General features: G+C 42.0%; 1 protein-coding gene and 1 long non-coding RNA gene across 3 annotated transcripts in view; one reads left to right on the top strand and one right to left on the bottom strand.

The window, feature by feature from the left end:
- The window catches only part of MPPED2 (metallophosphoesterase domain containing 2), a 206,411-nt gene that overhangs the window by 36,442 nt on the left and 155,699 nt on the right, over nt 1-14,270 (bottom strand). The window lies entirely within an intron of this gene.
- On the top strand, nt 706-6,677 carry LOC140510529 (uncharacterized). Its single transcript, XR_011969269.1, has 3 exons — nt 706-3,423; nt 4,749-4,855; nt 5,973-6,677. It is a non-coding gene; the product is annotated as an uncharacterized lncRNA (long non-coding RNA).

Genomic DNA, 14,270 nt, shown 5'->3' with positions numbered 1-14,270 from the left:
TTCAAGAAGACTCATACTCTTGGGGTAAAATTCGGCCTCAGACATGTATTATCTGTATGACCCTGGGCAAGTCACTGCACCCTGTTTGCTTCAGTTTCCTCATTGGTAAAATGATTTGGAGAAATGACAAACGTGTTCAGTACCTCTGCCAAGAAAAACCCAAATGGGATCATGAAGAGTCAGACATGACTGAAAACAACTGAACAACCACAAAGACACATGCACAAACAATACATGATATATGTATGAATGTATATGCATATAAATATGTATAATACATACAAACATAAACATATGCATGGATGTAAATGCATATAATATGTATATGAAATATGCACACACATAATATAAAATGAATGCATGAATGTGTATACATTTACTTCCATATATATAGGCATGTATGCCTGTATAATCTTGCCTGAGTTCTTAGGACAGAGTTATCCAGCATTGGCACAGTAGAAGAGGCGTAGGCTTGGAAGCTGAGGACCTGTGTAAACGCCACCTCTGATGCTTTACTATCTACATGACTTGGATCCAGTCCCTTAATGTCCTTGGGTCTCAGTTTCCCCCTTTGCAAAGTGAGTTTGGATTCGGTCACCCCCAAAAGAGTACTAAATGTGTTAGTGTTAAATGAATGAGAAAACACTGGAGAAGACCTGATATTTCTGGAAATGAGCTAGTTCCAAGGCTAAAGAATGAATCTTCTTTTTTTTTTTTTTTTTTTAACTCCCCGGTGCTATTTCTGACTCCCGAGATCTGGGGCAGAATGATTTCTTTAGAAAGAAATTTGATTAATTAAGGCTTATTGAAACTCGTTTAAAACCCAAATAAATGGCTATCCCTCGGAAAGGTTAAACATGATTGGGCAGTCTTCCTAGAAGGCTGGGATGAGCTGAAGTTTGCCCTTAAAAATGAGAAAGGTGGACGAGACTGCCCGCATAATGAGCCCAGCTCTCTGGAGAGGCCACAGTTGGCCTGTGATCTGCATTCTCTGCTCCCTGAAAACCAGTAATGAAAATGAAGTAACAGGGAGCCTGGCGGTGTCATTTTCAATTGCTGAGAATTGTTTTGTTTGTCTCACAAATGGCTTCAAATGCGTCAAAGACATTCTCCGCTCAGAGGACAATGCCCACAGCAAGGCGGAAATCAGAAGGCAGTTTCTGAGAAGGCATCCAATTTTTTTTTTTTCAAAGGGATGCATATTTTCCAGGCTGACCTAACTTCATAATGGCTCAACCTAGTTTTATTTTTACTAAATACCTATGTCTGTGTGTGTGCATGTGTGTATTCCAAAATAACTCCCCTCAGGGCTGAGATGAGGAGGAAATCAGGGTCCCACATGAACAGAAGGAAAACTTTCTCAGTTCTACTTTTCCTCTGGGTCTTCTGCTTTTGGGTCTAGGTTATTTTATTTCCTTTCTTTTTACCCCTTCACTTTAATTATTTTGGTATGATATATTTTGCTTATTCAGGAATGTGCCAGAACTAGTTACTTAGTTCTCTCATTCCCACAGGTGTGCAATGTGATTCCATGATTAAGGACACGACCTCCTTGGATCAGGGATCTCATGTTGGAAAGGCTATTCAGTCCCACACCTTGACTTTTCAGATGACGAAAGTGAGCAGCTGTTCCATGTCAGAGACAGGATTGGAACGCAGGTGTTCCTGACTTTCTCTTTGCCACGCTGGTTCTCTGCCTGAGAATTTGCTTTCCCATTTATGGTTTTTGGTGGCTGCCATGCTCATTCCTCTTCCTCCAAATGAAACAAGTTCCCCATAACTTCAAGGAATCATTAATTACTTTGAATTGATAGAAAAAAAAATAGTGAGACTATAATTCCTTAACAAGCCTCAAGACCAGAAAACTGGAACAAAGGATGTTTTGGAGAGGGTGAGGGGGAAGTCCTATATGAGTAGAAAGAGCAGGACAGTGACCTGTATCAACGACTGAAATCCTGGTTCTTTGGAAATGCTGAAGAAGATATTCTAAAGAAACCTTTACAGTGGTAATCCTAGATGGGTCTCAAGTTAATTGATGCATCGCCTGTAAAAATACGATTAAAAATAACAACTCTATGTCTGTCAAAGATTTAGCATTCACTAATTTGACCATTTATGTGTGTGGATTTTTCCTTGCTGCCTCTTTTTAAAAATGTTGCATCCATCCTCAAATACATCCCTCCTTGCTTACCTATCCAGGAAGTCATGCCTTGTAACCAAGATGAAAAAATTGTGAAAAAACAAAGCAATTAGCAAAAACTACTCAAGACAAAGATGAACTGACTGTATGCACCATGTTGCACGCCTATATCTTGCAATAATGGGAGGGATGTGCATTTTATCAACTCATCTGCAGGGTTAAGATCTGTCATCAAAATTATACAACATCCATTTTCTTAGTTCATTGTTTCTAAACACTTCACTAAGAGAAATTCTCAGAACAAGCCCTGGAACCCACGGGGCAGAGAGTCAAGTTGGGAAAGTAGAAAAGGCATGGAAGACAGGGTCCAGTCACAAGGTCAACCACTAACTGTGTGACCTTGGACAAGTCACAACCCTTTGGAACCTTGTTTTTCTATTTTTTTAAAATGAGGAAACTGGAATAAAGAAGCCTAAGGCCACTTCTAGCTCTTCACTTCAGAGGTTCTTGAAACCTTAGAATCTTCCAATTCCCTGCATTTGGTTTCCATTGGATGACAGGATCTCTCACCTTGACCTTGTTCAAGCCTCTCCTGGTGAGAGTCAGAGAGCTTTGGAGGCAGTGTTTAGCCCCTTAATCTGAGGGCAGACGAAGGATCACAGACTTGCTGAATTTTAGAGCTGCAAGGGACCTTAGAGGTCATCTTTGTCAACCCCTATATTTTAAAGATGAGGCAACCAGCGTCCTGAGTAGTGAAATAAGTGGTCAAGGTCACACAGCTAATTCTTGACAGAAGCAAATCTAAGAGCTAGGCCAGGAAGTTTTATACCCTTCTCTCTCTCTCTCTCTCTCTCTCTCTCTCTCTCTCTCTCTCTCTCTCTCTCTCTCTCTCTCTCTCTCTCTCTCTCACACACACACACACACACACACACACACACACACACACCACTCTAGGTAAGCATAAGAAACAAACAGCTATCAGTCTCTTGGCACCTCTGTTCATATTTGCACACTCGCTGCAGACTTTCTGGGGGCTTTGCCAACCCGCTCCATTCCTGCTCGCAGGCAAGATTTGAAATATACACAGATCCTGCTCGCTAAGGCAATTAGAAGGCCCCTTGTATATTTCAATCTGGCTAATGGCTTCCCAAGCCGTTCTGCCTCCAAAGACAAGGGGGCATTAAAGCAGAGGAAGCCGATAAACACCCGTTTGGATTCCACCCTCCTGCAATCGAAAACACACAAGCAGATTTGTTTACCAAGGCCAGACAAGCCCTTCCACGGTAAGTTTCCATCTTGAGTGACTTTTTATGGCCATGTTATAGAAATGTGTGAAAGCTGGGCCTTATAATGGAAATGTGGATAGACATTTAACTCACAAGTCTGTATGGTAATGGTTTGGCATCTGTATTTTAGGATGGGTAGAATAGACAGGATGGATATTACCAGGGAAAGATCACTGTAGTTGTGGTCAGGAGGCCTGGGTTCAATTCTCATTTGCTACTATCTCTCTGGGGATCTCAGTTTCCTCAAGTATAAAATGAGAAGAGTCAGCCTAAATAAATTCCAAAGTCCTTTCCGGCTCTATGCCTACTATCCCATGATTTTTAAGCCATTGTATAAAAATCTTAAAAACCAAAAATTGCTTGACTGGATTATATAAAGTCTCTTTCCCCCCTTTATCTCCTTTCTCTTTCCTTTTCTTTCTTTCCTCTCTCTGTCTCTCTCTCTCTCTCCCCCTCTCTTTCCCCCTTTATCTCCTCTTTCTTTCCTTTGGATTTGGATCTTGGGATCTTTGGGGAAAGACCCAACCAAGAAGAGATGCCGATATTTGCCAGAAAGTCTTCCCTCCAAGCTTTAATTCCAGCCGGGTAGATCTCCCCAGCTCCTCAGCCATCCTTCTAGGCTGCCACACGCCACCACGCTGAAGCCAAGTCCCTAACTTCTGACAGTTTGATTGGATAAAAATCCCCAAACCCACAGTAGCCTATTATGTGGGCAAACTATTCATTTTATATTCACCTCCTTGTCCTGTCAGTGCAGAGGTCATCTAAAGAGGGGGTCTAATTAATCAAGCTGTCAGAGCCAATGAGGAGGAGCATGTTAATAGGACTTTTATTTCACCCAGGAAAGCAGCAATCTGACAGGACCGGGAAAATATGGCCTCGGTGTTGCTGTTTATTAGTAATGCTGAGATCAGTGGTAATAGGAGCCAAGCAGGGTGCGTTTGATAAAGTGTCGCATGTCAGGAAGCAACGGCAACTAGAAATTAGACTGACAAGAGCCAAGACTCTCTGAATATTGATCGTTGATAAATGGGAGGCCACTGGGAGGGAGGGGAGCTGCAGGAGCGCAGGGAGGCAGAGAGCACGTAGAGCAGCCGTGGGCAGGAGAAAATCATTCTCGTGCAGAGGGGGCTTTTGGGGTCTTCTGGCCTTGCGATGGTAGGGACATATATCCGGCGGCATGTCCAGCGCAAGTCATTGCACTGCAGGGATGGTGGTGGATAGAGAGCTGGCCTTGAAATCAGGAAGACCGTGGTTCAAACTGAGTACTTCACCAGGAAAACTGCACCTACCCAAACATCTTGCTCGCTCTCCTCCTGCAGCGCCCCTCCGCCCTATCCTGAGGACCACCCTTAGGTTATCCAGACACCATACGAGCCAACCAGGAAGAGCTGTTCTAACTCAGCCCAGCGCTGAGCTGTCCAGCTTGGTGAGTGAGTACAGGTTCATGTCACCCACTGGATCTAGCCAGCCAGTTTATCCAACCCTGACATTCTGCATCCCACGTTCTACCTCTTGGTCTGGAAACGGCAATCAAACCAATCTGGGCATTGCCACTGGAACACGGTTGACATTTGGCTGAAGCCTGACAGCTCTCCTCACCATTCCTATGATTACTTGGGTCAAAACTCCCTTCCCTGGCTGCCACCACCTTGTATCATTCAAACATTTATTAAGTGCCTACTGCATGCACTAGGGATACAAATACAAAGAATAAACTTATCCTAACAAACAGCTTCCATTCTAATGAGGGAGATGTGTATGCATATCTATGATTTGTGTATATAGATACAGACCTGTGCACACCCACACATGCATGTAACCCACGCACATGTGCACACATTCATGTAGCATGTGTACCCACCTATACACATATGCATACATTAAATATGTAAAATTGTATGTGCATGTGTGTATATACATATGCATATAGATACACATTTGTGTATATAGCAGCACATATGTATACACAATGTATACGTAGAATTGTATGTACATATGGGTATATATGCCCACATACACATACATGTAGAGACACACATATATACCTGCATATACATGTGTGAACATATTCGCATGCACATGTGAATGCAAACATGTATAAATATATAAACATATATGCATGCACATGTATATATTGAATAAATACATACAGATGTATGCACACAATGTGCGTATATATGTTATATGTATAAACAAGTGGTATGTGTATGCAGCATATACACATATATGTTTTATGTGTGCACATATTCTAGACACACATCACACATACATGCACGATTGCGCACACATGTGTGTACATGCATGTGTACACACAGAAATATAATGTAGCTAAATCTAGGGTAGCTTTGCAGGCATGCACTAACGTGGGGAGATAAAGAAAGGCTTCACGTAGAAGGCAAGGTTTGACTTCTTCCTTCTTTCCCCCATCAGAATGCAAGCTTTCCCAGGGAAGGGGCTGCCCCATTTTCGTATTTGTATGCACAGCGATATATTTATAGAAGGCACATAATAAATATTTTATTTTTCATTTGTTTGGATGGTAGGACTTCACTGGGATATGGAAGAAGGGAATTCCAGGCACAGGGATCGGCTTGTGCAAGAACATGGAGGTGGGAGAATTCAGCGCTTGTTTAGGGAGCAGAAAGTAGTTCAATCTGACGGAAGAGAAGAGCTCATAAAAGTGAATCAGTCAATAAACGTCTCCCGAGCATCCTCTTATGTGTTAAGTACTGGAGAGAGAAAGAAAAGTAAAAGACAGTCCGTGCTGTCAAGGAGCTCTGGCCCCTAGACCGCAGAGGGTCTCAAGTGCCCCCAAGGGGGTTTGAAATTTTCCTGCTAGTCCAAAGGAGAAGCTCTTCCAAGGAGTGAGGTGATTAAGTTTCTGCATGGGGATAATTTGGGACCAGACCTGTGATTTCGTTGGTGAAAGGACTGTCCTTAGTGAAGAAACTCTGTCCTGATAAAGAACAGCAATTACTCTACAATTTGGAGCATCTCAGAGAATTGCCTGGGACACTAGGTGGTTAAGTGATACTTGGAGCCCGTGAGTGTCAAAAGGGCAAGACTAGAACCCAGTTCTTGATGACTTTGAGCCTGGCTTTCTACTACACCATGCTGCCTTTCAATAAAAAAATTAGCTGACATTTGCATAATGATATATACACATAGGTATACATGTATGCACACATATGTATATGTATAAAAATGTGTATAAATATGTATAAAAATAAAGCTTACTCTGGCAGGGACAAGGAGGACAGATTGGAAGGGGAGAGAATAGGCAGTACTACCTGGGAGGAAGCTACTGTAATAATCCAGGGGAGTCTTAAGGTGGATCTGTACCAGGATGGTAGCCATGGGGAAAGAGAGAAGAAGGAGATGAGAGATAGAGCAGGGAGAAATGGACAGGATTTGGAAATCTGAGATAAAACAGAGGAAAGATTCAGAAATAATTCTAAGATTACAGGTGGAGGAGGGAAGATGTATGGGTGGGATGGTTGATACAAGGACTGAGGCCTAACAAAGAGGAAGTTTATAGGAGAGATCAGTTCTGGACAAATCTGAGTTGTAGATAACCACGACACATCTAGGTGGAACTGTTCTATGGATAAAAGAGCCCTGAAAATGGAATCTAAGAAACAGAGCTGTCTTCAGTCTATTAGAGATCATAAGACCATAGATTTGGTTTTGGAAGGGACTATGTCCTAGATCTAACTTTGGAAGGGACCTCCAGGATCATCTAGTAAGACCCCCCCTCATTTAACTAGAGAGAAAACAGAGTTCTACAGAGGGGAAGTTACTTACCCAAGATCACACAGGCAGTAAGAAGCAGAACCAGAACTTGAACCCAGATCCTATGACTCCAGATTCAGAAATACTGTGTGATTTGAGAATTATTCTTTCACCTCTCTGGTCTTAAAGTTCCTCATAAATAAAAATGAGACTAAAGCACTTCTTGCTTAGATTTCTCAGTGATTTGAGAACAAGGTACGGTGAGAAAGAGAGAGACAGACAGACAGACAGAGACAGAGACAGAGAGAGACAGAGAGAAAGACAGAGAGACAGAGACAGAGAGAGAGACAGAGACAGAGGAGAGGGGAAGGACACCAATTAAGCTTTTTTTTTTTTTTAAAGAAAGCAGCTTTACAAAAAATCCAAGACTGCAGTATTCTTTTCACAACTCTAAAACTGATTATAGAACCATCAAGTGCCCTGGTCTTACTCTACAGGGAAGTGAGCAGAGGTCATCTGAGCGTTCTCTATTGATTGGCCTAAATTTGCTTAAGTTTTTCTGTACATTCCTTCAACAATTTCCAAACGTGATTTCTTCACAATCTGTGTCTCTCAAATACATTTGAGGGAAGCATCACTTTATGTGGACAGCTCGAGATGCAGCAGGCTATCAGTAAAAAGAATGCAGAAGCATGAACAAGGATCCAAGAGCCATGGGTTCCAACCCTCATCCTATCACTAAGGAGTCTGTGTGATCTTGGGCGTGTGACTTTGCTTCTCTAGGTCTCTTGCCATCTTTTAATAAAGGGAATAGATCAGATAATCTCTCAAGTCTTTTGCAGCTCTAAGATTATTTTAATTAAAATATATGTATATATCCTTTGGTTCAGATATGAAATTTCACCAGTGCCAGGAATTCCTGGTGAGATGCTGCACTTTGCAGTCTTAAAGTTACCCGGGGCACTTAGAGGCTAAATGACTTGGTCACGGAGTCTCTCAACCAGTCTGTACTGAAGCCAAGACTGTTTTTTTGGGCTCTGTTTGACTCCATCTCTCTACTCTCCACTAAATGTTTTAATAATGATAATAGTAGTAGTAGTGGTAGCAGTCTTAGGAGTACTAGTGTAATGGGCAGCTGGGTAGCACAGTGGATAGAGCACTGGACTTAGAATCAAGAAGATTCCTAAGTTCAAGTCTGGCCTCAGATACTTCCTAGCTGTGTGACCCTGGGTAAGTCATTTAACCTTGTTAGCCTCAGTTTCCTCATCTGTAAAGTGAGTTGGAGAAGGAAATGGCAAAGCACTCTAGTATCTTTGCTAAGAAAACCCCAAATAGGGTCACGAAGAGTTGAATAGGACTGGAAACAACTCAACAAATGAAGAAAACAACTAAATTTCAAATGGCAGTAATTCTTATTTGCACAGCACTCCAAAATCTGGAACTTGGAAACCTGCTTTGTCCCCAGAATATTTCTAGCCCTTATCTTTCTAGCCGAGGGCCAAAACTAGGATGTAAGATGCCAATGCTGAGATCCAGAATAGGATCCTGAAATAGGATCCCAATTTGAAACCTGGACAAGACTTCAGGGTTAATCTAATCCAACTCTCTCATTTTACAGAGACTCAGGCAAGCAAAAGTTCTTGCCCAAAGTCACCCAGACAGAAGACAGCAGATGAGGGAACTAGGTTCCCTAACTCTGGAGCTGATGCACCATGCAGTCTCACAAAATGCATTCCTTGCAACAATCCAGCCATTTAGGTCAAGAGTACAAAAATTATTATACCCATTTCTCACTTAAGGAAACTAAAACTCAAAGAGGGAAACTGCCTTGCCTGGGGTTCCACAGCAAGTAAGTTCCAATGTGAATAGAATTCTGGTCTTGGAGTCTTGGAGTTGGGAAGACCTTGGCTCCAGCCCTGCCTATGATCTGTGTCCAAACCACATGATTTATGTGTGCCTTAAGTAATGGGATTATCAACTAAGACATTAAAGAGTTGCTATCTGCCTTGGTGAAGGGAGTTTCCACATAAGGAGTTCCCTGTGTTTGGCTGCCTCCTGAAACTTTATCAGGATATATATAGATATATATCTATATAGATATATATCTATATATATTTTTCCCATTCGCTTTTGGCCTCCTTTCTTTGTCCCCCGCATGTAAATGCCCCAGATTGACTATGACCAGTCTGGAGTTCCTCCATGATGAATGACTTGTGGCTGCTGAGCAGAGGTGCAGAGTCCCCACTGCCTCCTGGTATGCAGGTTACACATGTAGTCAGCCTCTGAGAGAGAGAGTGAGGCAGGTCTTCCAGGGCAGGAAACATTTTTCATGATGAATAATGAAGATTCCAACTGCTCAAAGTCCTATTACTTTATCATTCAGCTCTGGGTGATTAATAGACCATGTGCCTAAGGAGTTATTACTTTGGGGAGTATAGATTTTGGGTTTGTGTGGAATCTAATCTGACAAGCCAGCCTTCTCTGCTGACTCCTTAAAAGGAGGTAAGATTTCCTGGTACAAGAAAGTAGCCAATGATACCGAAGTTCAAAGTTCCCCATTTCCCTCTAAAAGCTAAAACTCCCAAAAGACACTCCGAATGAATGTTGCTCTATCTACTCACTGATAGCATTTATCACAGAATTTAATAGAACGGGCAAGGGAGACTTATATTGGAGGCAGAGATTTTCCCTCTTCCTTTTCTATCCCTTTAGAGTTAAAGTATGTATGTATATACATATATGTAATACATATGTATGTAATATATGTATGTAACACATGTATGTGTGCAATTTATATGTATATATTAAACATATATCCTTATATATTATTTTAGGAAAGTAATTTAACCTCATAGAGGGACTGCCCCATAGTAGAAAGAGTGCTGGGTTTGAATGAATGAATGAATGAATGAATGAATGAATGAAAAAGCATTTATTTGGAGCTTTCTGTGTGCCAGGCACTATGCGCAAAGTACTGGAAATACAATTATGAAACAGAAGCAGTCATCAGCCTCAAGAAGTTTAGTCTAATAGGAGGAGATAATGTACCTGGGGAATGGTGCCCAGAAAAGTGTGTTATGGTCTAGAAAAGAGCTTCTTAATCTGGGGCCTATGAGTTTGATTTTCATATTTTGATAACTGTATGGTCGTTGTTCAATTGTTTCAGTCATGTCTGACCCTTCATGACCCCATTTGGGGTTTTCTTGGCAAAGATACTAGAGTGGCTTGTCATTTCCTTCTCCAGTTCATTTTACAGATGAGGAAACTGAGGCAAACAGAGGTTAAGTAACTTGCCCAGGGTCACACAGCCAGTAAGTCTCTGAGACCAGATCTGAACTCAGGTCTTCCTGACTCCAGGCCCAGCACTCCATCCACTGTACCACCTAGTTGCCCTTTTGATAATAGTATATCATTATAATTGGTTTCCTTTGCAATCCTATGGATTGTACTTTGTGCATTTAAAAATTTATCCTGAGAAGGGGTCCATAGGTTTCGCCAGACTGCCCAAGAGGTCCAGGACACTAACAAGGTTAAGAACGTCTATCTAGAGTCCCTTCAGGAATGGTAAAGAGAGCCATAGGTCAACTGATTGGCATGCCCTTCCCAGAAGTATGATGCTAATTTCATTCTAATCCCCAGAGTCAGAGGTAGGAAGGGTAGAGAAGGGGTGGCATGGCAGGAATGTGTTGGTGAAGCATTGTTGGTTGGTGGGAATAGGCTGGACCTGAATTCAAATCTTGCCTCTCATACTTATTAGCTGGGAGACCTTGAGCAAGTCACTCAATTTTTATGTGCTTCAAGCTACTCCCTAAGATTTATGTACTCTGCCAAAAATGGATTGCAATCTGCCTTGGTTAATGAGTTTATACACCAGGAGTTCCTTAATCAATTGATCAGATGAGAATTTATTAAGCTCCTAAGCTGATAAAATCACAGGTCCCTCATGTGTTTGCATAATTTAACCATGGTTCCTCCAACTGTGATATGGGAACAATGCCCATGAACCAAGCTTAAAGAGATGTTATGAGGATAAGATGCCAGGAATTTTTCCTTTTTGCTGGCTCCATGATATCTAATAAATATGTACTTTATTTCCAGCTATCTTTACCTATACATCTGACAATTTCCACCAACAATGATGAACATGGGTGCAAAGGATCTCAGGGTACAAGGCTGCAGGAAAGATCTGGTTTTACAAGCTTGATGACTCTGGGCAGTGTGGTCTAATGGAATGAGCCCTGGATGGTAGAGTCAGGCCAGCCTATTATTACAATATATTTGTTTTAGTACTTCTGTATTGCCCCTTGAACCTTGGTTTTCACATCTGAAAAATGGGAATAGGGAACCTCTACAACAAGTGGTTCAGAGGAGATAACAAAGGTAAATCACTTTGTAAACCTTTAAGAGCTATACAAATGTCAACTATTATGATTATTAATAATAATTATACCTACAGTCACAGGACTATTGGGAAGAAAGCACTTTGTAAATTGTAAGTGTCTATAAATGTGAGCTATGATGATCAAAGTACTCTGAGAAAGTAAAGTGCTATACGTTTGATTTAATCCAGCTCATCAAGCATTTATTATGCACTACCATGAGCTATGGGAAGCTAAATGGCACAGTGGATAGCATGCCAGCCTCAGACACTTACCAGCTGTGCGATGCTGAGCAAGTCATTTCACCTTGTTTGCCTCAGTTTCCTTGTCTGTAAAATGAGCTGAAGAAGGAAATGGCAAAGCACTCCAAATGTCTTTGCCAAGACTCAGAAAGGTAGGATCACAGAGAATTGGATACAACTGAAAATAACTGAACATCACCTATGTGCTAGGAACTGGAGATACAAAGGTAAAAATGAATAGTTCCTGCCCGCAGGAGCTTATATTCTACTGGTGAAAATGCAAGGTACACGTATATAAGTGAACACAAAAAGAAAATAAAATGCTGTACTTGCACTCAGAAAAATCAGAGTTCAAATCCCACCTCAGAGTCTTACTAGCTATGTTATCCTGGATAAGTTACTTAATTCCTCCTGTGCCTCAGTTTTCTTCATCAAAAAATGAGGGAGTTGGAGTAGATGGCTTATAACATCCCTTCCAGCTCGTATCTATGATCTTATTACCTAAAGAGTCTCTTTTCTCAAAGAACTTACATTCTACTCCTTTCTTCCTTGCTTGCTTCCTCCCTCCCTCCCTCCCTCCTTCCCTTCCTTCCTTCCTTCCTTCCTTCCTTCCTTCTTTCCTAAACCCAGTCCACTTTGAAGCTCATAGATTGGACCACAACAAGTTCCTGACCAAGTTCCACTTAATGGCTGTGTTTTGTACTCGGGGCCCTCCTGCCTTAAGAATAAATGTCAGTGTAACTGTTTCTCTTTGGAACAGCAACCCCGAGGGTCTTCCTGTTCCAACTTGATTTTTTTTCTTTTTTTTACTAATTAAAGGGGTCATTCCTTGACTCACTTCTTAAAGAGGCCTATTCACTGAATGAGTGCTACCTTACTCAGAGTGAGAACCTGAAGAGGCCTTAGCCTAAAAGGGCCAGGGTCTCCCACTGCATCCTGAGCCATCTCCAGTTGTCCTGATGAATATCTGACCATTGGACCCAGATGGTCTGGAGGAAAAAGTGAGACTGGTGAGCTTGAACAACCCTCTGTCACTCAAATCAAAGTCAACTTCAAGTCATGTCATCATTTCCCTGATGTCATGGTCCTCTTCAAGAACAAAGGACAAACACAACATTCTATCAGAAGACAACTCATTTTTGTATCTTAATATGTGCAAAAACAAAATGAACACATACAAAAACCAGGCAGCACCTGCCTCCAATGAGTTTTCACTTTACTATGAGAAAATAGCAGGCACCCAGACAAGTCCACAAAAGCCAGAGGAGTTGTGGGGTTGGGGCATGCTAAAAACACGAGGCATCAGGAAAGGCTTCTTGTAGGAGGCAGCCCTGGGGCTGAGTCTTGGAGGGAGCTTCCTAGACAGCAAGGAGAACATCTTAAACTCCTTTTCCTGCCTTATTCTGCATGGGTTTCAGAAAGAAGAGTATTCTCCTATTAAGTGAGTAACTAAAGGCAGTGCTGGCATGAGGCTAGCGGGAAAGGGGAGGAGGATGGAGAGGAGAGAGCTCTTCCTCCTCCTGCCCAACCCTTGTGAACCAAGATGGAGATGCTTGCTTACTGCTCCTTCTAGCAGGTCCCTAATGAAGCCAGTAGGAGCCCCAGCCATGAATATGCATGCAATCAAGCTATAAGCTATGGGCAAGGAAGGAAAATACTATCCTTTGAACTTTTTTTCCTTCTTCAAAACATTAAATAAATATACTAAGAGCTGAAATTAAGCCTCTGGTGACTATCTTAAAGAGAAATCAAGGATTTGGGGGACCTTTTCAAAAAGCAGGGGGAAAAAGTCAGGGTCTGGCCAACCTCTCATCTGCTTTTGATAATGGGCAGATTACTATGTGGTGGTAGAGGTCTCAGTCATGGACGTACCTTCCAGTTCCCTTGTTGGATTCATTCCCTGTTGGATTGTGGCCATCAATAACCCAGTGGCCCCCTGTGGCATTCCAATGCCACCCAAGGGCAGGATGAGCTTAGCTTAGCCTGAACTGGAGGCTAAACAGAGGACTACAGAATCATACTCAGATCTACAGCTGGACATCTCATCCAATCCCCTCATTTCATGGATGAGCAAATTGAGGTCCTGGGGACCTAAAGTAATTGTTCCCAGTCACATAACAATGAAATATCAAGAGGTAGCCCTGGAACCCAAGTCTTCCTAACTAGGATTCCACTCCATCCAGCATACTATAACAACTGTTTGGAAATAGAAATATGATGCAGATGAGGAGAGGGCAAGTGCATAATAGTACTATCAAATCAGATGAGAGAGTTGAGGAGGGCAGAATTCATGGAAGAGGTAACACTGATCTGATACCTGAAGCATGGGAAGGAAGCAAAGATCAGAAGACAAACTGGTCCTACATTTCCAGTTCAGGGCAAAGCAATGAAAAAAAATGTAGAGATGGCACGGGACAGGAAATGTCAGGAGATTTATAACATGGCCCCAGTTTGGCTGTAGCATTCAGTTAGTGTGAGCAAAAAGAAA

Source organism: Notamacropus eugenii, chromosome 6 (genome assembly GCF_028372415.1).
Source record: "Notamacropus eugenii isolate mMacEug1 chromosome 6, mMacEug1.pri_v2, whole genome shotgun sequence".
NCBI classification, from domain to species: domain Eukaryota; kingdom Metazoa; phylum Chordata; class Mammalia; order Diprotodontia; family Macropodidae; genus Notamacropus; species Notamacropus eugenii.
Note: the sequence above shows the minus strand (reverse complement) of the source record. Positions and strands in the feature narration are given on the sequence as shown.